The sequence below is a fragment of the Monodelphis domestica genome, chromosome 8, assembly GCF_027887165.1.
Source record: "Monodelphis domestica isolate mMonDom1 chromosome 8, mMonDom1.pri, whole genome shotgun sequence".
Classification (NCBI taxonomy): domain Eukaryota; kingdom Metazoa; phylum Chordata; class Mammalia; order Didelphimorphia; family Didelphidae; genus Monodelphis; species Monodelphis domestica.
In genome coordinates this window covers 98,853,642-98,877,652 of record NC_077234.1, presented here as the reverse complement: position 1 = coordinate 98,877,652, position 24,011 = coordinate 98,853,642, and the positions used below count along the sequence as shown (strand labels likewise).

Here is a 24,011-nt window from a genome sequence, read left to right as displayed (position 1 = left end):
CCCTCCTTCTGGACTCAATTCAAAAGGTATACCCCCCCTTCCCAAAAAGCTGGAATCTGAGAACACTCGGGTCTAAGGGGAAGGCAAAAGGAAGGTCCCAGGGCCCTTGGGTGAATGACTTGAATATAAAGGAGGAAACTATAAGTAAATTAGGCGAACACAGAATAGTATACATGTCAGACCTTTGGGAAGGGAAAGATTTTAAAACTAAGCAAGACTTAGCCATTCTCCAATTGATAAATGGGCAAGGGACATGAACAGGAAGTTCTCAGCCAAAGAAATCAAAACTATTAATAAGCACATGAAAAAGTGTACTACATCTCTTATAATCAGAGAGATACAAATCAAAACAACTCTGAGGTATCACCTCATACCTAGCAGATTGGCTAACATGACAGCAAAGGAAAATAATTAATGCTAGAGGGGATGTGGCAAAGTAGGGACACTAATTCATTGCTGGTGGAGTTGTGAACTGATCCAACCATTCTGGAGGGCAATTTGGAACTATGCCCAAAGGGAGATAAAAAACTGTCTGCCCTTTGATCCAATCATAGCACTTCTGGGTTTGTACCCCCAAAGAGATAATAAGGAAAAAGACTTGTACAAGAATAATCATAGCTGTGCCCTTTGTGGTGGCCAAAAATTGGAAAACGAGGGGATGCCCTTCAATTGGGGAATGGCTGAACAAATTGTGGTACATGTTGGTGATGGAATACTATTGTGCTCAAAGGAATAATAAAGTGGAAGAATTCCATGGAGACTGGAACAACCTCCTGGAAGCGATGCAGAGCGAAAGGAGCAGAACCAGGAAAGCATTGTACACAGAGACTGATACACTGTGCACTGTGGTACAACTGAACGTAATGGACTTCTCCATTAGTGGTAATGCAATGTCCCTGCAGGGATCTAGGAGGAAAAAATACAATCCACAAGCAAAGGACAAACTGTGGGAGTAAAAACACTGAGGAAAAGCAACTGCTTGACTACAGGGGTTGAGGTGATATGATTGAGGTGTGACTCGAAATAAACACCCTAATGCAAATACCAACAACATGGTAATGGGTTCGAAACAAGGACACATGTGATACCCAGTGGAATCTTGTGTTGGCTATGAGAGGGGATGGGGGGAGGGGGGAAATGATCTTTGTTTCCAATGAACAATGTTTGAAAATGACCAAGTAAAGTAATGTTTAAAAGGAAAAATAAAATAAAATTTTAAAAATTTTAAAAATTAAAAATAAATTAAAAAAAAAACACAAGGATTCTGTTGGAGTCCCCCCCCCCCCCCCTCCCCAATTAGGATGTGGAGATTAGAAGAGAGACCAGCTTTTGGTTAACTGGGGAAAAAGTTAGCAAAAATAGGGAGAATTCAATTTTTCCAAAATGGTTTACCTTAATCCTCTAATATTCAGATCATTGTCTTCTGAAGCACCTACAAATAAAGAGAAAAACAAGGACTGATGATGACTATAATGTTAATCGGGAGAGATGTTTGAATGGGGTCAAGTCATTAATGAATATAATCTCTCTCCATTATTCATATGGGAATATTTTCAACTACTAGCTAAAATGAATAGTTCAGGATTAGTAGTTAGGATCTGGGGATACATTCAAAGCCCGGCCATTCTGACTCAAGTACAGCACTCTATTTACTGGTCAATCTTGCTTCTCAAGTTCATAAAATACAGATAATATACTCAGATGAAAAAAGCCCCTCACTAAAAGTCTGTTTAATTTTATTTTAAACATAACTCTAACAAACATAGCTGGTTTCCCAGCCTACAACAAAACAGAAAGAGTAAATTAAGTATAAGAGAGAAAAGTTTAAGTTTCAACTTTCAATTTAAAAAGGAAAAAATTTCTGACTTTTAAGGAGACCTCAAACTATATTATAAATAAGTAGTCATCAAAACTATTTATTGGTTTAAAACTACAGAAGGAAGCCACTAAAACAGACAAGGGAGAATCAAAAACAATGGAACTCAATAACCAAGTATTCTACCTACTTTCAAACATAATTTTGGGGGGAAATTCTGTTCGGAAGAAAAAAAACAACGTTAAGAAAACTTGAAAGTAGTGTGGAAGCTATCAGGCTTAGATCAGTATCTTATACCACACTCCACAATAAATTCCACAAGGATACTTGACCTTAATATAAAGCTAATATCATCAAAAAATTAGAAGAGAAGCAGATCACATCTCTTTCATAATTTGGATAGGAATAAATATGTATATATATAATTTTGTTTTAATCCTTACCTTCTGTCATAGTATCAAAGACAGAAGAACAACAATGGCTAAGCAGGTTATGTGGTTGGGGTTGAATGACTTGCTCTGGGTGACACTGCTAGGAGTGTCTGAGGCTACATTTGAAACCAGGAGCTCTTGACTCCAAGCTGTGAAAAGAGACTTCTTTGTTCTTCTCTTTGTCTGTTCTGAGTTTACACTTGTGAAAGGGAATCCTTTATTCCCTTTGTATATTTTGAAGTAACACTTGGTTAGCAATACCTTAAGTATCCCTACTTAGTACCTTACTAGATTGGGAAGACAGGATTACCTCTCCTTTCTCTACTTTTGAATTAAGTCAACAAAAGCTCCCTACTTAGCACTAAGTGGAGGAGCTCTCTATCTTCTCAACTCAATCAGCCAGGAAATGAGAATTCACACCTAAATCAGTCAGGAATCTGAAAAACCTTTTGATAAGTAGTCACCTCTCCAGAAGGTGAGAACTGGTTCCCACAAATTGCCCTCTGGGCAGTGATGGGCAATGTGGAAGCTGTGATTGGCCCTTGTGAAAAGGGGATGGTACTATAAAAGCCACTATAAAAGGCCCTGAATTTCTGGGGCTAGGGAAGTTAACTACAAGAAGGAAGTCAGTTTCAAGAAGGTTGACCTCAGGAATCACTTTCAGCTCAAGTCATCATCTTGACCTGCCTCTTGGAGGAAACTTGGGTGAGTAGATAGCTGGCTTTCCATTCCTGTCTTTGGGAGAGAGTTTGATTCTGGTTGAAGGTCAACAAGTCCTGTCCTGGCTGAGTCAAGCACTGGGGCAATATTTAGCTGGATAAGTTAATATTTTCTCTACCCTTTTGTATTTCTCTACTTTCACTCCTTCTACCTCCTTTGTAAATAAAAGCTATTAAGGGTCATTTTTACTTTGAGCAATAATACTTTGAATTGGCAACCACCATTATTATTTATAATTTTCATCTATTTGAAATCAACCATTAATATTTAATTCTTCTTACACTATTTCCTTCTAAACCAATGTTTGTTTTAATCAGTCCCCCTAGTTCCCACCCTTATTTTACTTCCCTTTCTACACACCTCCCTTCTTATCCCCCCTCCCTTATTTTCTTTGCAGTCTTTTTAAAACTACCCCCCCTCTCCCTCCTTTGTACTGCTTCCTTCCCAACCAGTCTGGTTCTTACCCTTCTACTCCCCCATAGGGCGTGAATCTATTCTCTGCCCCAATGGATTAGATTGTTCTTCCCTCTTTCAGTCAATTTCAATGCACATAAGAGTTGAGTATTTCCTATTTCCAAGCTGTTTACCCTTCCAGTGTATTGATGTTCCCCCCCTCCCACCATGAGTTTCTATGTGACATATAAATTTACCCCCTTTTGTTTCTTTTCCCATTTCTTTTAGTATTAACCTCTTTTTTAGCACTAGTTATATATATATATATACACACACGTATATATATTTATGCATACACATATCTATATACATATTTATATCTTGTCATTTCATCCTATGCAATTTGTCCCTGTTCCCTCTAAGTGTAATTCTTCTAGCTGCCCAGATGATAATAAAAATTTTTAAGAGTTACCAATGACCTCTTTTCTCATAGGGATACATATCATTTTAACTTATTGAGTCTCTTAAAAAAAGGGGGGGTTGTTTGTTTTGTTTTTATTTTTTCCATCTTTTTTAATTCCTTTTGATGATTCTCTTGAGTTCTGTGTTTGGACATCAAATTTTCTGTTCAGGTCTGGTCTTTTCTTTACAAATTTTTGGAATTCTTCTCTTTTGTTGAATGATCATCCTTTTCCCTGTAGGAATATAGTCATTTTTGCTGGGTAGTTGATTCTTGGTTGTAGACCTAGTTCCCTTGCTTTCCGGAATATCATATTCCACACCTTTTAGTCCTTCAGTGTAGATGCAGCCAAATCCTGTGTTATCCTCATTGTGGTTCCATGGTATCTGAATGAATTCTTCTTGGCAGCTTGTAATATTTTTTCCTCGGTTTGATAGTTCTTGAATTTGGTTATAACATTCCTGGGTGTTGTCAGTTGGGGATTAAGTATAGGAGGTGATCTGTATATTCTTTCAATCTCTACTTTTCCCTCCTTTCTAGAATATCGGGGCAGTTTTCTTGAATAATTTCCTATAGTATGATGTTCAGGCTTTTTCTTTTGTCATGGTCTTCTCATAGACCAATAATTATTAAGTTGTCTCTCCATGAATGATTTTCTAAATCTTCTGTTTTGTGAATATCTGAGATGCTTCATATTTTCCTCAATCTTTTCATTCTTTTGGTTTTGTTTTATAGTGTCCTGTTGCCTTGTGAGGTCACTTAATTCTAGTTGTATTCTGGTTCTTAAAGACTGGATATCGTCCCTGGCTTTTTGGTCTTCCTTCTCCTTCTGATCTGATTTTCTTTGGAGGTCATCTTTCATTCTCTTTACCTTATCTCTCATCTCCTTTGCCTCATTTTCAAGCTGGTTTATTTTGGCTTTCAAGACACTATTTTCTGTTTCCAGATGACTTATCTTAGTTTTTAGGTTCTTTTCCCAGTTGTCTTCAGTCTCTTAATTGTGTTTTAAATTGTATTTTGAGTTCTTCCAGAGCCTATGTCCAATTTGCTGGAGTTTCTGTGTTTTTGCTTGATGTTCCTTGATCCTCCTCTGTTCCATTTCCTCTTTGTTCATTGCCTATATAGTAGCTGTCGATTGTAATTTCTTTCTTCTTTTTCTGTTGTTTGCTCATATTTACCCCTTCTTTACTCCCCATATTTGTCTGTGCTCTTGCTCCTCTCATTTTTTTGGTTTTGGGGTCTTCTGTCAGTCTCCCCTCTAGGAGCTTTGTCAGGAGATCTCTCAGTGCAGTCTGTGGGTGAGGGGTGTTGGAGCTTGAGCTTCCCTGTCCTCTGGAGGCTTTTGATTAGATTAAAATCCAGCAGTTTGGGGGGGGGGGTATTGGATCTTGAGCTTCCCTGACACTTGAAGACTTTTGATGGGATTAAGTTCAGCTGGGTTGAGCTGGATGTGCCCTGAGGCCAAAACCTCCTGGAAGGCTGGTGCAATATGGAATGTCTCCACCTCTGTGACCAGGCTGCCTGCTCTGTGCTCCTTCTTCAGCTCTTTCCCCACTGCTTGTGTTCGACGCTCTGAGCCTGGAGCAGCCGTGCCCGCAAAGTACTCCCTCTAGACAAGTGCCTTTGCCCACCCAGAGTGTCCTGCTGCCACTGGAGGCTTAGCACTCTAGGTGGGGGGGAGGGGTCCTGGGACCTCCCTTCTGTCTTCCCCTTAATCTCTCGAAGTGTTCTCGAATTCAGGCTTTTTTTTGGGGGGGGGCATACCTTTTGAATTTAGTCCAGCGGGGCGGGGGGTTCCTTGGCTCTGTCTTGTTGTTAGGTTTGATTTTTAGTACCCTAGAAGCATTTAGTTTGTAATTGGTAAGGAAGGTTTTCAGAGCTCTGACCTTTTGATGCCTCTATGCCACCATCTTGACCAGAAACCTCTAATAATTAATTCTTACAAAGCCTGGCACTCTATCCACTGTGCTATCTACCTGTCCCAGGAATTATATTCTTAAGCAAGCAGGGGTAATAGGCAAACATTTTAACTTTGGATACATGAAAGTAAAATGCACAAACAACATTACTGTATTTAGGATATGTAGGGAAGTGGTTAAATGGGAAAATCTTTGTATAGATAATTTATAGGTATATAAAACCAAAAGTCATACACCTACAGATAATGGTAAAAGGATAGCAACCATCAATTCTCAAAAGAATTGCAAGATATTAACAATCATATACAAGAATGCTCTAAAATCATTAATAAGAGAAAATACAAATCAAAACAACCTGAGGTTTCACCTTATACCCTGAAAATTATAAGGATGACAAAAGATAGAAACAGTCAATGTTGGAGAACTTTTAGAGAGTTACACACACTGCATTGCTGGTAGAAGTGTGAGGCAGTACTGCTGCTTTGGAAAGCAATGTGGGATTATGCAAATAGTGACAAGAAAGAGCAGATCCACTTCACTACTCTGCTTATATCAATTACCTCCTTAGTTAATGATACGAGTCTAGTTAAATTCAAAAACTTACAGCAGCACAGTTTGTGGTATCAATGAATTGGAAAATGATAAACAATATCCATAAGCAATAGAATATAGTAGCCTAGTGTTCAATACATCTAAGAACACCAGTTACTGATCTTTTCTTCAGGAATGCTTGGAAATCTTATACTTTATTAAATAGCCATACTTCCCCCCTGAATGTATATAATCAATTTTTTTTTCACTTTAAACATCATTTTATTTGGTAATTTCCAAACATTCATTGGAAACAAAGATAATTTTCTTTTCCTCCCCCCCCCCCCCCTTCCCACCACCTCTCCCATAGCCGACGCACAATTCCACTGGGTATCACATGTGTTCTTGGTTCGAACCCATTTCCACGTTGTTGGTATTTGCATTAGAGTGTTCATTTAGAGTCTCTCCTCAGTCGTATCCCCTTCCCCCCTGGAGTCAAGCAGTTGCTTTTCCTTGGTGTTTTTATTCTCACAGTTTATCCTCTGCTTGTGGATGTTTTTTAGATCCCTGCAGATTGTTCAGGGACATTGCATTTGACACTTATGGAGAAGTCCATTACCTTCGATTGTACCACAATATACCAGTCTCTGTGTATAATGTTTTCCTGGTTCTGCTCCTTTCGCTCTGCATCGCTTCCAGGAGGTCGTTCCAGTCTCCATGGAATTCCTCTACTTTATTATTCCTTTTAGCACAATAGTATTCCATCACCAACACATACCACAATTTGTTCAGCCATTCCCCAATTGAAGGGCATCCCCTCATTTTCCAATTTTTTTCCACCACAAAGAGTGCAGCTATGAATATTCTTGTACAAGTCTTTTTACTTATTGTCTCTTTGGGGTATAAACCAAGCAGTGCTATAGCTGGATCAAAGGACAGACAGTCTTTTATCACCCTTTGGGCATAGTTCCAAATTGCCCTCCAAAATGGTTGGATCAATTCACAACTCCACCAGCAATGAATTAGTGTCCCCACTTTGCCACATCCCCTCCAGCATTCATTACTTTCCTTTGCTGTCATGTTGGCCAATGTTGGCCAATGCTAGGTGTGAGGTGATACCTCAAGGTTGTTTTGATTTGCATCTCTCTGATTATAAGAGATGTAGAACACTTTTTCATGTGCTTATTAATAGTTTTGATTTCTTTGGCTGAGAACTGCCTGTTCATGTCCCTTGCCCATTTGTCAATTGGAGAATGGCTTGAATTTTTTGTACAATTGCTGTAGCTCTTTGTAAATTTGAGTAATTAAACCTTTGTCAGAGGTTTTTATGAAGATTGTTTCCCAATTTGTTGCTTCCCTTCTGATTTTAGTTACATTGGTTTTGTTTGTACAAAACCTTTTTAATTTGATGTAGTTAAAATTATTACATTTTGATCCTCTTTTTCTATTCTTCATGGAATTTGTCTTCATTTGATTTTTTTTTGCTTTCTTTTTCCAGTAGGTCAACTCTCCTTTTTAGGCCACTTACTTCTTCATTGGCTTTTTATACCTCATTTGCATTTGACCAATTTTGCTTTTTAAGCTATCATTTTATTTTTGCATTATTTTCCTTTCTTTCCCCCATTTTTCTTCAACCTATCTTAGTTGAATTTTTTAGTTCTTCCAGAGCTTGTGAACAATTCCCTTTTTTTTTTTTTGAGATTTTGCATGTGTTTGCTCATAACTCACCATCTCCTTTTGCTTCTGTTCTTTGCCCTTTTTTGTCATAGAAATATTGAGGGTTGAGTGGTTTTTTTTTTGTTTCTTGCTGCTGCTCTTTACTCATTTTCCTGCAAGTTAACTGGGAAATCAAATCTGCATGTTGCTGGCCATTTATGTCTTAGCTTTTGGTTCACAGAGTTTTACTCTGGGGCTGACTTTACTGCTACAGAAGAAGCTTAAGAGTACCCAGATCTATGGACCTCTGAACCTCACTGCCAGGGTCTGGGGCTTCAAGGAGTGGGTCTGAGGTGTTCTTTTGTTGGTGTAGGCTGGGACCCAGAATTTCAGTTTCCTATGTCCTAGTTCTCAGTCTGGCACAGTAGGTGGGTGGATGGGTGGGGAGGGAATCAGCCTGCCCTTTTCTGTTTATAGTTTTGCTTCTGGTTCCCCATTATATTGTGGAAATCCACTCTCTATGCCTACCTTTCACACTGTGTTCTTTGGGTGCATCTCCTCACAAGTCTTACATTGACTCCTATGTTTTTGAGATGGCTTTTAAAGATTGGTTTGGAAGAATAACCAGAGAGGTTTGAGGCTTTCATTCATCTTGGCTCCATCCCTCCAACTTCCTGGGATACTGGAATAAAGTCTATTTTTCTCAAAAACTATTGGAAAATTAAAAAGACATCTGGCAAAAATTAGATTTAGACTAACATCTTATACCAGATTTCACAAGTAACTGCAAATAGATGTTATGTAAATATAAGGGGCCATATTAAGATAACATATTATAAAATCAAACTACAACTTTCCCAAGATATCTTCCATCACTATAACTAAGGGAAGCTAAATGATAGTTTTATAATTTTTAAAATCTTCTGCATGTGCAAAAAAGAGCAGTACAGAAAGCAAAATAATTAAATAGAGATAAAAGAATTCACATGAATAGGTAGGTCTCAAATAAAAAAATGCATGCTATAGGCAAACACCAAAAAACAAAACAAAACAAAACACTAAATCGGTATTTTGAGAGGTTCTCACCTGTATTCTAAGTCACCAATACACTGTTGTTGGAGCTATGAAGTTAGTCAATCATTCTAGAAAACAAAAAACTGCCATACTATACATACTCTTTTATTTTGCCCTACTAGTATATAATCCCACAGCCAATTAAGAATAGAAAAAAGGAATCTAACAAATTTAGACTACTGATATCAATTTTTGTTGTAGCAAAGAACTGGAAACAAAATGATGCCCATCAGTTGGGAAATGGAAAAATAAAATGTATTACATGAATGTAATGGGATTTTGCTGATTCATAAGAAATTTGTATGAAATGAAGCAAAATGAGATTAGGAGAACTATATCATTTTACAGAATGACCACAGTAATATGTGGAGAAACAATTCTGAAAAATCACCAAATTCTGAACAAAGCAGAAATCAAGCCTGACTCCAAAAGACAGAAGAAACATCCCACATCTTGGCAGAGAGGTGATAGACATCTTTATACATGGCCAATGCCTTCATTTTGCTTGACTGTACATATTTATTATAAAGGAAAACATCTAAAGGGATGTGGGTGGGTTAAAGGGTAATAAGATATTAGAAAAAAAGAGAATCAATAAAACATTCTTAAATGCACAAAGTACAGAAGGAACATAATCACAAAACTATTTATGTCTGGAAAACTATATAACAGAAGTTAGGTTTTTCATACAATCTTTCCCTTTTTCATATCTTGAAATGTCTCTGTTGATGATTATGTTTAAAAAAAAGCCAATTTTAAAAAATTATTTCTGAATGAAAAAAAATGATATTCAAAGATATTCCCATATAGTGAAGCCTATGCTTGTCAATTACAACCTCTGGCAGAACCTACTAAATAATCCTGAAAAGACTGGAAGTACAGGCTGGGAACTTTAGCTTCCTCCACCCTACTTAATCTAACAAAATCAGGAATGTCTACACCCATATTTAAGGATTAAATATCTAGGAGGATGGCCTATGATAGACATGTGCTAGCAAATGACAAATCAGAAACAGCTGACAGGCCCCTGGGCTGTCTTATGTCAAGCTTAAGCTACCATTGGTACAGGTGAGATGCAGGAAAGTGATGTAAAGCCGTCTATATATTTCACATCACTTTCTCTCTCGGGCCTCTTGGGTGGTGGAGAGGTGGCTGGCAGCAGCTTGCTAAGTGTCTTGGCATCTTGGCGTGGTGGCAGCTATTGTCCAGTTTAGCTGTGAGTTGAGTTTCCCTTGATACAATACTGAAGGAAGCCTAGTAACCTAATTCAGGTGAGGCCTCTTCTCTGAGTTCTCTCAGGGTTTAATCCTATATCCTCCCTCTCTCTTCTCCTTGATCTCTTCCCTCTATATTGATTAAACCACCATAGATTTCCAAATTGACGTGGGTATTTTATTTGGGATATCCCCTGGCGACCAAAAATCAAACAGATTAGGTCACGACCCTAAATTATCCTTACAGGATAGAGTGTAAAACTGCAGAGAGACCAGGTTACCTGAGCTAGGAGAAAGCTTGCCATAAATTTAGCTGCAGCACAATGAAGATTTTTTTTCAGGTATTCTGTCTTGGGGGTGGGTTAGGAGGGATCCTAATTAAGAATTTGATAGTTTGATCTGCATCAGTGGAGAGGGAGCATATTCATCAAGTGGCTTGAAAGAACATTCACATTATATTTTAAAGCAATCATTACCTGTGTTATTATTAAGGAAATCTAAATGTGCCACTGAGAAATTTACTGCTTAATAAATTCTCCATAATCAGTGCATTACTATTATGGTTATATGATTAAAAATGTACTTGAAGAGCTGAAAGTAAATGGAGGATATAAATAGTGAAAATTCAAATATTTATCTGTTGTCTTGAAGATATATTGTTATAAAGCCATCTTGTATAATTTTAGTAATCAGTTTTAGGTCAGGTGAATTGAATTTAATTTTCAGCATGTATTTTCCCACTTTTCTTTCAAAGTACTTATCAGCAAAACCATATATTAAGATATAGTGCTTAATATGAAGTACATATATATCTTTTTTCCCCCAACTTAAAAATTTTTTTTGTTGTTATTGATCAATTATTTTTGTTATTTCATCATGGCCATTTTTCCACCAACTCCATCCAGATTCAGATTGAATCCTTTTTAGGGACAAAGAAAAACAAGTAAAAACAAATGACAATGACTATATGTGAATATCTTTATTTTTTCTTATTCAGAAATAGTTTTTTTTAATTGGCTTTTTAAACATAATCATCAACAGAGACATTTGAAAATATGAAGGGGAAAGACTCTATGAAAAACCTAACTTTTGTTATATAGATTTCCAGACACATCTCCACAGTAGATGTGGAGCATAAGCTTCAAGAACCCAATCATTTCCATACCTTTCTAATAAGTCATTAGTGATAGTGAAAGATATTGGTGAAGGTTTTAAACAAGTATTGAAAATGTGATACCTTTACACATCGTAAATATCTAGTGGTTCAATTAATATTTCATTTGTCCTGTTCTTCAGTTTGGCTTTGTGAAGATTAAATTTAACTCTCCCCTGATTATAACAATGAAAATACTGAACTCTCCCCTGATTGTGAAATTAAATTGTAACCCCTGTCTATTTTTAGAACACGGTACTTAAAAGTTAAGTATGGAGATCTACCCATTTTTAGATTTAATCATCAAAGGGGCAAACACCCCATTTCACACATTAAGTGGGGAAGGTCTGTGACCCACATGTGTGATTGTGGATGATGAATCAGAATTGACTGACTGCCTTCTGAGCAGTCCTAAAACAAAACTGTGATTGGTAGACGTAAAATTAGGGGAAGACACAAGAAGTGACACAAAAGAAACATCTTGAAAAGGAGCTGTTACTTCCTATGAGATTCAGTTCTTCATTTCTGGAAGTGGAGTCTGGAGAATTCTTCATGGTTTTGAGTTGAGGCTGGTGAAGAGAGGCAGAAGAATCTGCTAACTGGACTGACATGTGGTGAGTGAACGGCTGACTCTTAACTGCTGAATTTTTCTGAAAAAACTATCCCAGTTCCTTGGCTTTGCCGAGGCCAGCTAAAACTAATTCTCCCTGCCCGGAGGGGCCAGGAGTAAACTACTTAGTGCTCAGGCTAGATATCGTACCTTATTCTCTCTCTGATTTCTTGCTTCACTCTTTCTACATTTTGTAAATAAATTGTAAATAAAATATCTTTGGAATTAAAATTCCTTACAACCACACTTTTTTTTTTTACAACCACACTCTTAAATAATCAAGTCCAATCCTTTTAAAAAATAACCCTCTTTCCCCCATATGTCTTCCATGTCAGGATCTGAATGAAATTACAATGACTAAATTCTGAATATTCCTCCTATATATATCTGCTTCTGCAGGTCTCCAAAGCCCTACTAGTACCTATAGAATAAATCTCAGGGACTGAATGTCTAGTAAAAGTCTCATCTCATGCCTTTTATCACCTTGGAGAATTTTGTTTTAGAACACCATAGCTGTTGCTGAATCCACTGTTAAATGCTTTGTTTTGCAAGGTTAATAACTAAATCATTCCCTCTGATAGAGAGCAACTAAGGTTTTGACCCATCACACTATAATTTTGACCCATACCAAATTTACCAAGTAGATTACCCTTCTAAACTGAGATATATAGGTTCAAAAACATGCCATTTGAACTCAGTCTATTTTACTTATCTGCAAGTATACAGTGGCATTACAATTAATTACATTATCAAGCATAATGTTTTTTAATATTGAGAAGGGAGGCCACTTTTAACTTAACAAAAAAAATTAACGTCACAACATTTTGATTTTGTTTAATTCCTGAAAAAATTGAAAAAACAATGGCATGTTAACAATCAACGAGTATGTTATTAAATTATGCAAGATACATGAAGTATGGGCCTCTATGAAAATAAGGCAGTGTGATCAGCAGAAGCCTAACAGCATAAACATTGAATGCAATCCTATGAAAAATAAAACAATGCTATAGATAATGCTAAAGTTTTATTTTAATATATTATAATGTAGAGTATTATCCTGTCCTAAAACCCAATTCTGATGTCTCATATTGTGACATGGAAGACACACTGGGTTCTCCAAGGCTATAAACCAATGACAGTAAACCAATGGCACACAGAGAGTTCTCTGTGGGCACACCTCCCTCTCAATTAGTAGAAAGGCAGAGGACTCAGGCAGAGCTGTGCCCCTCTCCCTCTCCACCACACCTGATAACATTTTTTTCCCTGTCTCAAGCCCCTCTGGCCCAGCAGCCCAATGGGAGCTCACAGGCAAGAGAGCTGAAGGGGAGCAGAGTGCGCAGGCCACTCCCCACCCCATACATTCATGAGGGTATTCTTCACTTCTCCTACCCCTCCGCCCAGCAGTCCAATAGTCCAATGGGCCCTTCCTCCCTCTTCTGTGTGGGGTAGGAAGGGGAGGCATCCTCAGCCCTCAGTGGGGGAGGGGCACAGCCATGGTCTCAGGAGGCAGGGCATCATGGCACATGGCTTCTAAAAGATTTGCCATCACTGCTACAAACTATACCAGTCAACTAACTGAAAAGGCTTCGATCCCAGAGGTCCAAGGTCTAATCTATCTAAATTCAAAAAAGGATGGTCAATGGTAATGAATTTTTTGGCCATAGTAACTCTAACATACTCTTATCTATAATATCTTAAGGGTTGCAAATACATTCATTACCTACACCATGGATAATTGAAATATTAAAAGAAATACAGCATCATATGGGGCTTTTCTTCTATCATGGATTAACATATAAATAGTTCAACAGACTTGTGCTGAAAACCGAATCCTTGTTTCATTTATTCTTGGCTAAGTGTGTTATAAATGTTTGATTTAAAGTGATCATTTTCAAAGACATGTACTTTTGATGCTATCAAGTCCTATACATAAAACAAAGATGGAATAACATGAGATAAAGAAATGAAAAAATGAATTTCCCCATGTGATAACATCATAGCGATGTTAGACCCAGAAATGAAAGGTAAATATAAGGGAATTTAATTTTTTAAATTTGTTTTTAAAATTTTACTCATTTTACTTTGGATGCTTCTTACTTAGGGAAACATTTAAGATATAATTTTGACCATTGGGTGGCAGTCTCAAGTCTTCAATCTAGATAAAATTTGCTCTATCTGTACCACATCTAGAAGTGGCTACACTGAGATGAACCAGCAACACAGGAGAATCAGCAAAAAGAGCAATAAAAAGTAGTCCAAGATTGCAGCAGAGAAAGGGAAAAATTAGTTTGGAGAGCAATGGGCATGACAGTCATCTCAAAGCAACAGACTTGGATGGTCTTCAGTTGGACCCACTACTCAAAGACTGCCACGGTCTTTCCCAATTTCCTGTGCCTATTTGCCATCAGATGCTGTAATATAACTTATTACCCAAATATTATCAATTACTTGAATTCTTCCCCAACCACAGAATGTCAGGGATTAACCAGAGAAAGATATTAGTACAAATTAAAGAGGAAGGACAAATCTGTCTAAATGTTAGACATTTTTGTAACTGCATCTCACAGTGATTGTTATTGTTCTAATTTTTAAGCAGCACAGGAAAGAACCATGTGGGCCTAAGAGGTCCCCTAAGCTTAAAATGAACTAATTATGGGTTTTATTTTGTTTGTCCTAGTCAGTGTGGTTTGGAACCAGTTATCTCTGAATACTTCCTCTTTTCACTCCTTATCAATTCCTCAAGGTCAATTCTGTTACCTCGTTAAAGGTCTACTACCTCCTACAATGTAATTTAATTTAGTTTCTCTGCCTCAATTTCTAATTCATTCAGCACACTACCAGAATAATCATCCCAAAAAAGCACTTTATCATATCACTACCTTAATCAAAAATTTTCCCAGGCTCCTTCTGCTTACTAGAAGAAACTCCAATTTGGTAAGAACAGATCTGAAGCCCTCCAAAATCTGGCCTATTTTTTTTAGCGTTATTTTCCACTATTTTCCTTTACAAACCCTTTACTGTGCCAGGATAAGCTAGTGAATGCAGAGTCAAGAGATGGCAGTTCTATGTTGTATTACAATATCCTACCATCCAGAGTACCTTACCTCATCACTGCCCTGTATCCTTTTTGGAAGGTGGTGCCATGAACTCCAAAACCCCCATTTAAGGGGGTAACTTGGCTTTCTTACCTGCCTGCCCTACTGTGGAACTAACTTCTCTGACTTTTCCACCATGACCCAGAAAGTTCATTCAAAACCTCATCATCCTGCAAGGTCCCATCAAGCCTTGTTACTCCACCTCATGGCCACTCTCTGTCCTTCTGAATGAAGGGTGGTATCATGGAATCCAAAATCTCTAAGGGGAGTTCTTTTCCTAACATCTCATTTGGCTAGCCACGTTTTGGGAACTTCTCTCTTTCCTACCATGCTCCCTTGTTGAATATTTTTCTCTACTTTTGCTTATCGGTTTCCTTTGATGTATTATCTTCCCCCATTAGACTGTAAGCTCCTGGTGGGCAGGAACTTTCTTTTTTGTAGCTGTATTCCCTAAGCTTCACATAATACCTGGTTCGCAGTAGTTGCTTAATAAAATGTTAATTAATTGGTTGACTAAAGGGTTCCAAAAACAGCCAGGCATTCATATAGAGATGAATAAAGTGTAAAAACGCTAGATAGGCAGGAGAGGACAAGGTTATAAGGGGCTTTGAGAATTTTCTATCTGACCTTAGAGATGATACCCATTGGAGTTTACTGAATGGTGAAACCTGCTCTTTAGGAAGATTAATTTGACAAGTAAACAAAGGACCGTAGTAGGAAGAGACTGAAGATGGGATTAACTCTCCCCTGCCCATTTTTAGATTTAATCACCAGAAGCATATACACCCCACTTACACTTGAGTGGGGGAGGTCTGTGACCCACATGTGTAAAAGTGAGTGACAAATCAGAAACCCTGGGCAGTCCTAAGCAAAACTATAGACTATAAATTGTAAAAAGTAGAGGAAGGCACAGAAAGTAATGCAAAGAAGCATCTTTAAAAGGAGTTACGACTTCCTGTGAGTTCTTTGTGCTTCAGAGTTCTGAGTTCAAATTGGACCTGAGACCTTGGACTTCGGGTAACTGTTCTTAAATCTCTCCCTTTGAACTACCATGTGGGTGAGTGAAAAAGGCTGACTCCTTTCCCGGATTTTCTGAAGGTATTAGTCTCAGGAGAAGCCTCCCTCTTGGAGCTCTTGCTTTATTCATTCCCTCAACCCTTGATTCAAGGCTGAGAGGCCCCTGCAGCTGAGGACTAATTAGCCCTGCCTGGGTTGAGGCAGGGGTCAGAGCAAAATACTTAGTGTGTTAGGTTAGATATATTACCCTATCCTCTCTCTGATTTTCTTACTTTCAATCTTTCTATAGTTTATAAATAAATTGCTAAAAAATTATTTGGAATTAAATTCCTGGCGACCCTATTCTTAAATAATCTAATCCAACCTTTATATTTTACACATTTCTCACCCTTACAAGACTTAAAGCAAAGAGTCAAAATAAACAACTTTAGCAAAGTCCCAGGATACAAAATAAAGCCACATAAGTCATCAGCAGTTCTACATCTCCAACACATCTCAGCAGTAAGAATCAGAAAGAGAAATTCCATTTAGAATCACCCTAGACAATATAAAATACTTAGGAATCTATTTGCCAAGACAAACACAGAAACTATATGAACACAACTACAAAAAACCCTCCACACAAACTAGATCTAAACAACTGGAAAAGCATTGATTACTCATGGTTAGGATGAGCTAACATAATAAAAATGACAATCCTACCCAAATTAATTTACTTATTTAGTGCCATACCCATTGAACTACCAAAAAACTTTTTTACTGAATTAGAAAAAACCCTAACAAAGTTCATTTGGAAGAACAAAAGATCAAGGATATCCAAGGAAATCATGAAAAAAAAATGTGAAGAAAGGAGGACTTGCAGTCCCAGATCTCAAAATATATTATAAAGCAGTGGTTATCAAAACAAAATTTGGTTCTGGCTAAGAGACAGAAAGGAGGATAGTGGAATAGACTTGGGGTAAGTGAACTCAGCAAGACAGTCTATGATAAGCCCAAAGATCCCAGCTTTGGGGATCAAAACCCACTATTTGATAAAAACTGCTGGGAAAATTGGAAGACAGTATGAGAGAGATTGGGTTTGGATCACCATCTCACACCCTACACCAAGATAAAACTCAGAATGGGTGAATGACTTGAATATAAAGAAGGAAACTATAAGCAAATTAGGAGAACACAGTGTAGTATACATGTCAGATCTTTGGGAAAGGAAAGATTTTAAGAAAAAGCAAGAGTTAGGGGGAAAAAAATCAAAATGTAAAATAATTTTGATTACATAAAATTAAAATTTTTGTGCAAACAAAACCAATGCAACCAAAATTAGAAGAGAAGCAACAAATTGGGAAACAATCTTCATAACAAAAACCTCTTACAAAGGTCTAATTACTCACATGTATAAAGAGCTAAACCAATTGTACAAAAATCAAGGTATTCTCCAATTGATAAATGAACAAAGGACATGAACAATTTTCAGTTAAAGAAATCAAAACTATTAATAAGCACATGAAAAAGTGTTCTAAATCTCTTATAATCAGAGAGATGCAAATCAAAACAACTCTGAGGTATCACCTCACACCCAGCAGATTGGCTAACATTACAGCAATGGGTAAGTAATGAATGCTGGAGGGGATGTAGCAAAGTAGGGACATTAATTCATTGCTGGTGGAGTTGTGAATTAATCCAACCATTCTGGAGGGCAATTTAGAACTATGCCCAAAGGGCGATAAAAGACTGTCTGCCCTTTGATCCAGTCATAGCACTGCTGGATTTGTACACCAAAGAGATAATAAGGAAAAAGACATGTTCAAGAATATTCATAGCTGAGCTCTTTGTGGTGGCAAAAAATTGGAAAATGAGGGGATGCCCTTCAATTGGGGAATGGCTGAACAAATTGTGGTATATGTTAGTGATGGAATACTATTGTGCTCAAAGGAATAATAAAGTGGAGGAATTCCATGTGAACTGGAATGGCCTATAGGAATTGATGCAGAGTGAAGGGAGCAGAATCAGGAGAACATTGTACACAGAGACAGATACACAGTGATACAATCAAATGTAATGGACTTCTCCATTAGTGGCAATGCAGTAATCCTGAACAACCTGGAGGGATGTATGAGAAAGAACACTGTCCATATCCAGAGGAAAAACTGGGAGTAAAAACACAGAAGAAAAACAACTGCTTGAATACATGGGTCGAGGGGACATGGCTGGGGATGTAGACTCTAAATGTCATCCTAGTGCAAACACCAACAACATGGTAGGTTCTGATCAAGGACACACATAATACTCAATGAAGCTGCGTGTGGGCTGTGGGAAGGGTAGGGGAGGGAAGGGAAGGAAATAATATGATTTTGTAACCAAGGAATAATGTTCTAAAATGACTAGATAAATTAATAATAAAAAAAAAAGACAAAGCAAAGAGACCAACAGAGGCTACTACAGTAGTTCAGGTGAGCATTGAAGAGGGAGGTGTAACATGAGCTAATACAAAAGCAGCTGCTACAGACTGGATTGGGAGCTATCAGAAAAGTGGAGGAAGTCCAAGAAAGCTCAACTAGTTTCAGAGGATACTGCCACTCTGGATCATAAGAAGAGGTTCCAAAGGGAAAATAGCTTAGGGAAGGAAAGATGAGTTGTTGAATTGTGTTGAGTTTTAAATGTCTATGAGATACCAAGTTTGAGATGCGAAAAATAAGTATATCTGACAATCATCAAGACAGAGATCCTACCTCAGTCATACAAGCTGATAAAATCAGCCAGTACAGATTCAGAGAATGGGAAGAGAAGCAATGATGGACCAAAGTCCTGGCAGACACTCACCGTTAGTGACCATAACCTAAACAAAGACTCAGCAAAGACGACATGACTTTTCTGCAGCCTCCCACACTGTGGATTCCTCCTCCTTGATCCTCTCTTCTTCACAGCTCTTCAAGACATGGCTTCGCTTCTGGTTTTCCCTATCTGATTGCTCCTTTTCTGTCTCCTTTGTTGAATCCTCCTCCAGACCACATTCTCAGGGTTGTCTTATGTCCTCTCCTCAATACTATTTCTAAATGAACATTGAGGTGCTGCAATGGATAGAACGCCAGGCATAGAGCCAGGAAGACTCATTTTCCTGAATTCAAATCCACCATCAGAATTGTAATATAGCTGTGTGACTCTGGGCAAGTCACTTAACCATATTGATTTCAGTTTCCTTATCTACAAAATGAGCTGGAGAAGGAAAATGACAAACCACTCCAGGATCTTTGCCAAGAAAATCCTAAATGGGGTCATGAAGAATGGGATATAACTGAAAAGAAACACTAGATATTTAACTCAGGGTTCTGTCCTGGGTCCTCCTTTTCCCTCTATACCACACTTCACTTGGTGGGAGGATCACTTGATGATCCCATCATCTCCCATGGATTTGTGAACTTTAGATTCCTCCACCCTACTTAATCTAACAAAATCAGGAATGTCTACACCCATACTTAAGGATTAAGTATCTAGGAGGATGGCCTATGATAGACATGTGCTAGCAAATGACAAATCAGAAACAGCTGACAGGCCCCTGGGCTATCTTAAGTCAAGCTTAAGCTACCATTGGTACAGGTGAGATGCAGGAAAGTGATGTAAAGCCGTCTATATATTTCACATCATTTCCTCTCTCGGGCCTCTTGGGTGGTGGAGAGGTGGCTGGCAGCAGCTTGCTAAGTGTCTTGGCATCTTGGCGTGGTGGCAGCTATTGTCTGGTTTAGCTGTGAGTTTCCCTTGATACCATACTGGAGGAAATCTAGTAACCTAGTTCAGGTGAGGCCTCTTCTCTGAGCTCTCTCAGGATTTATTCTGATTTTCCTCCTTTATATCTTCCAACACTATCCACTTAGAAGCGTCTAATCTTCTTCAGAAACCTTGTGGCAGAGGACTTTGAACTCCCCCTGGCACAGGCCAGGCAGGTGAAATCCTATACTTTCCCTCTCTCTTCTCCTTGAGTTCTTCCCTCTATATTGATTAAACCACCATAGATTTCCAAATTGACTTGGGTATTTTATTCGGGATATCCCCAGGCAACCAAAAATTAAACTTAGATTAGATCACAATTCTAAATTATCCTTACAGATTTAATTGCCATATCTATGCTGATAATTCTCAAATTTGCCATTCTAAATTGACCTCTGGTCTTGCCTTCTTCAACTGCCTTTTAGTTATCTCAAACTGGATGTCCAGGAGACATCTTAAACTCAATATGTCAAGGACAGAAGAACTCATCTTTCCCCCTAAACCCCATATCCCACCTTCCCTATTCTGGTAGACAGCAATCTTCATGCTGGTAATGCAGGAATAATCTTTTGAATCTTCATTATCTGCCAACTTCCCATAACTGTGAATCTTAAAACTGCTCAGACTCTACCTTAAAACATTTGGTTAAGGCTATTCCCCATTTAAACAATGGAGGTACTTGATCAGGAATGAATTGGGAATTTTAACATTACCCCACCCATACTTAGGCATACTTTAGGGGAAGATAAAGTTGTAAAACTCCTTACTGAACAATGAAAAAGTCCCTAACTCATACTTATAGTGAGGCAAAATCCCTTAAGCTAGGTCTATTTTTAGATCTAACACAAAAGGGTGCTAGGTACCTATAAAGGTTAAATTAATCACTAAAAGGTCAAGCAACTTACAAAGGGCAAGCTTAGCAAGAAGTGTGACGTTTTTGTCTACTCAGGGAAGGTGATTAACAAAAGAAGATGTAAAGTAAGAATGGTCAGTCCTGTGGAAAACATCTATTGTGATTGGTAGATGTGAAAATTTAGAGGAGGTGACATAAGAGAAATTTCTCTTTAAAAGGAGCTGGCTCTCTCAACTTGGAGTTAGTTGAAGTTCAGACTAGTTGGAGTAGCTGGGCCTCTGAACTTAGTTGAGTTTGGAAGCTGAATTGGAGGGTCTCTCTGAACATTAGAGTTTTGCTTGGGACAAAATCTTGTGGGGTGAGTGGATAAAAGACTGACTGTTTTCTCTCTTAAAGAGAAAGGCCTAGGCCTTTTCCTACTATTTCCTCTTACTCTGTCTCTCCCCCTTCTCTTAATTCCTTCATTTGTATTAATTAAAATTTCCATAAAACCCAGCTGACTTGGGTATTTCATATTTGGGAATTTTTCCCGTAGCAACCACTTCTTTTTGATATAAAATCAAGACACTAAAATTATTTTTACAGTTTTGGCAATTCAGTCTTGAACCCACATTTTTGCAGTCACATAACCAAGCTATTGCTAAGACCTGCAGATGCCACCTCTACAACATCTGTCATATGCCCCCTTCTCTTCTCTGACACTCTCACCCCTGTGGTACAGGTCCTCATTTCTTCATTCCTGGTTTATTCCAACAGCCTTCTAGTAGATCTGTTTGCCTCAAGCCTCCCCTCACTCCACTCCATTTTCCATTCAGCCACTAAAATTATTTTTCTAAAATACAAGTTAGATCATGTTACTCCCACTACTCAAAGTCCAATGGCTCACTATTGCCTCCAGAAACAAATACAAAATGTAATTTGGCATTAAAAATCTCCCTCTCCCTCTTCTCATCCTTCTTCTCTCTGTTTCTCCCTCCCTCTCTCTCCCCTATACTCCAGCTTTCAAGTTCTCTGGCTTTCTTTAAGTCTCAACTAAAATTCCACCTTCTACAAGAAGCCTTACTGGTACCTGGTAATTCTGGCACTTCTTTCTTTTAGTTATTTTCTATTTATCCTATATATAGCTTGCTTTATATATCTGTTTGCCTGCTTTCTTCCCCATCAGACTATAAATTCTTTGAAAGTAGGGATTATCTCTTGATTTTTTTTAATCCCTAGTGCTTAGCACCTAGTAGAAACTTTAATAAATGTTAATTGATAGGAGAAAATAGTGTCATGAAAACCTAGAGAGAAATACACAGAAGAGAGATTTAGTGTCAAAGGATGCAGAGACATAAAAACAAAGATGTGGACTGTGAAGATTGGATTTAGCTATCTCCTGATTGTAACAATGAAGATACTTAGTTCTTCCTTCATAGTGAAGCTAGAATTGTAAGCTACAATCTATTTTTAGATTTTAACAACAAAAAGGTGTTAAGTAACTACAAAAGGTGAACTTACCAAAAGAAGTGTTAAGAAACCCCAAAAAGATATAATCTAAACAGAGAAAGTGAGAACTAAAAGTGGGCAGTCGTGGAGAAAATCTAACCAAAGAAGGTGAGAACTAAAGAATGGGAAGTCCTAGAGAAAAGCATATGCTGTGATTAGTAAACATGAAAATTTAGAGGTGACACAAGAGGAAAAGGTCTTTAAATAGAGGGGGGAAAAAAAGATTGAAGGGGACAGTCACCCAGGCTTGAAGTGAAGGATCAGTCACTTGAAGCTGAAGGGACAACAGACATTTGTTCAGAGATTCGGGCACTAACTTGGAGGAGCGACCAGAAGGCAGACACCCAGACTTCTTTAAGACTGCCTCCATTGGTGAGTCAAAAACTGACTTAGTGACCCTGCCTTTCTGGATGTGTGAAGCCTCCAGGAAAGGCCCAACTTCTTGAGACTCTCTTCCCATGGCTGGAACTTAGAAATTCTAACTGTTATCAAAAGAAGTCAGTTTTCTCTCTCTCTTATTCCTTAATATCTTCCTTCTATTTTAAATATTGTAAACAAATTACCATAAATTCCATTTACCTTAGTAATTTATTTTGGGATTTATAAATTAAGTCCCTGAAACACCTAATTAATATATTTCATTCCAACCACAATTAATTTTAACAGGACCAAGAAATGGCCATTAAATGACTAGTAAGAGATTTGGGAGAAAGCAGTTTTGGTTCAAGTCAAAGAGGCTATTGAAGGCTTAGAAGAATATACGAGGAAAGAAGAGGAAGAATGAATATAGACAGCCTTCCAAAGGAGGAGAAAATATAGGCATGGATTAAGTGAATATTTTTTTAAGTTGGGGAATATATTATAGTTATTTTTTGTAGAGAATCAGCTATTAAGATAAGAAATGACTGAAGATAAGTTAGAGTAGGGATGATGAAAGAGGGGACAATATTTGGGAAAACATGAGATGAAATAGAATTACCTGTGCAGGCAAGAAGGTTTGACAGGATAAGAAGAGCCTTCTCTTCAAATGAGCCAGAGATGAAGGAGAAGATAGACAGCTTCTAGGTGATATGAGGGAAGAAGTGGGAGTTCTGGGTAAATGACCTTAATTTTTCAGTGAAATATGAGTCAACGTTCTTAGCTGAGAGGGTGAGGGCCACAGGAGGTTTGAGGGATAAAAAGGTTTCGAAGAAGCATTGTGGAGAATGGAATAGAAAGTTAATCAAAGAGATCTGAAAGGAATGCCTTGCCACTGTGAGAAACAAGTTGAGATTATATAATAGATTTGTAGTGGACCCAGGCAGCCTGTTTTCGTGATGTTCTTCAGCTTCATTCAGCAACATGTAAATAGGAATAAAGGCAACAGAGAAAAGGTGGGTTCATTTGTGGGCAAGATCAAAAGTACAACCATCTCTTTGTTTAGCTGAGGTAGAGTGGAAGAGTGAATCATGTGAAATGAGTAAGCTGAGGTACTAGATGTTTAAAAAATCTTGAGTTTTGTGTTGAGGTTTGGAGAAGAGCCTGTGAGCTAGGCACTGAGTTCTTGGGAGGAAAGAGGAGTGCCCTGAAGACCCATAGTGTCTACACTGTGGTATCAGTAGGCAACAACTACCAGGATTTATATATATAAATAAACACATCAGATAGATATGGACTGAGTGAACCTCAAAAATGGTGAAGTCATTGAGTGATATATGGTGAGAGAAAACAAGTATTCTAACTCTCCAACTTCAACCATAGAATGAGGGGAATAAGTATTCTAGAAGGGATAGCTAGAGAGATTGTGTCATCAGGAGGAAAATTTTTAAGATGAAAGCAAGTG

At 37.9% G+C, this 24,011-nt stretch overlaps 1 protein-coding gene across 9 annotated transcripts in view; it reads right to left on the bottom strand.

Annotated features, from left to right (window-relative positions):
• ELF1 (E74 like ETS transcription factor 1) overlaps positions 1-24,011 on the bottom strand; it is a 146,893-nt gene that overhangs the window by 118,731 nt on the left and 4,151 nt on the right. For 7 of the 9 annotated variants that reach the window (XM_016425017.2, XM_056806962.1, XM_016425018.2 and 4 more), the window contains exon 2: positions 1,393-1,432. The exons of the other annotated variants lie outside the window; for them this stretch is intronic. The gene's annotated coding sequence lies outside the window, so the exon portion shown is untranslated. The remainder of the gene's footprint in view (positions 1-1,392; positions 1,433-24,011) is intronic. 9 annotated transcript variants of the gene reach the window in all.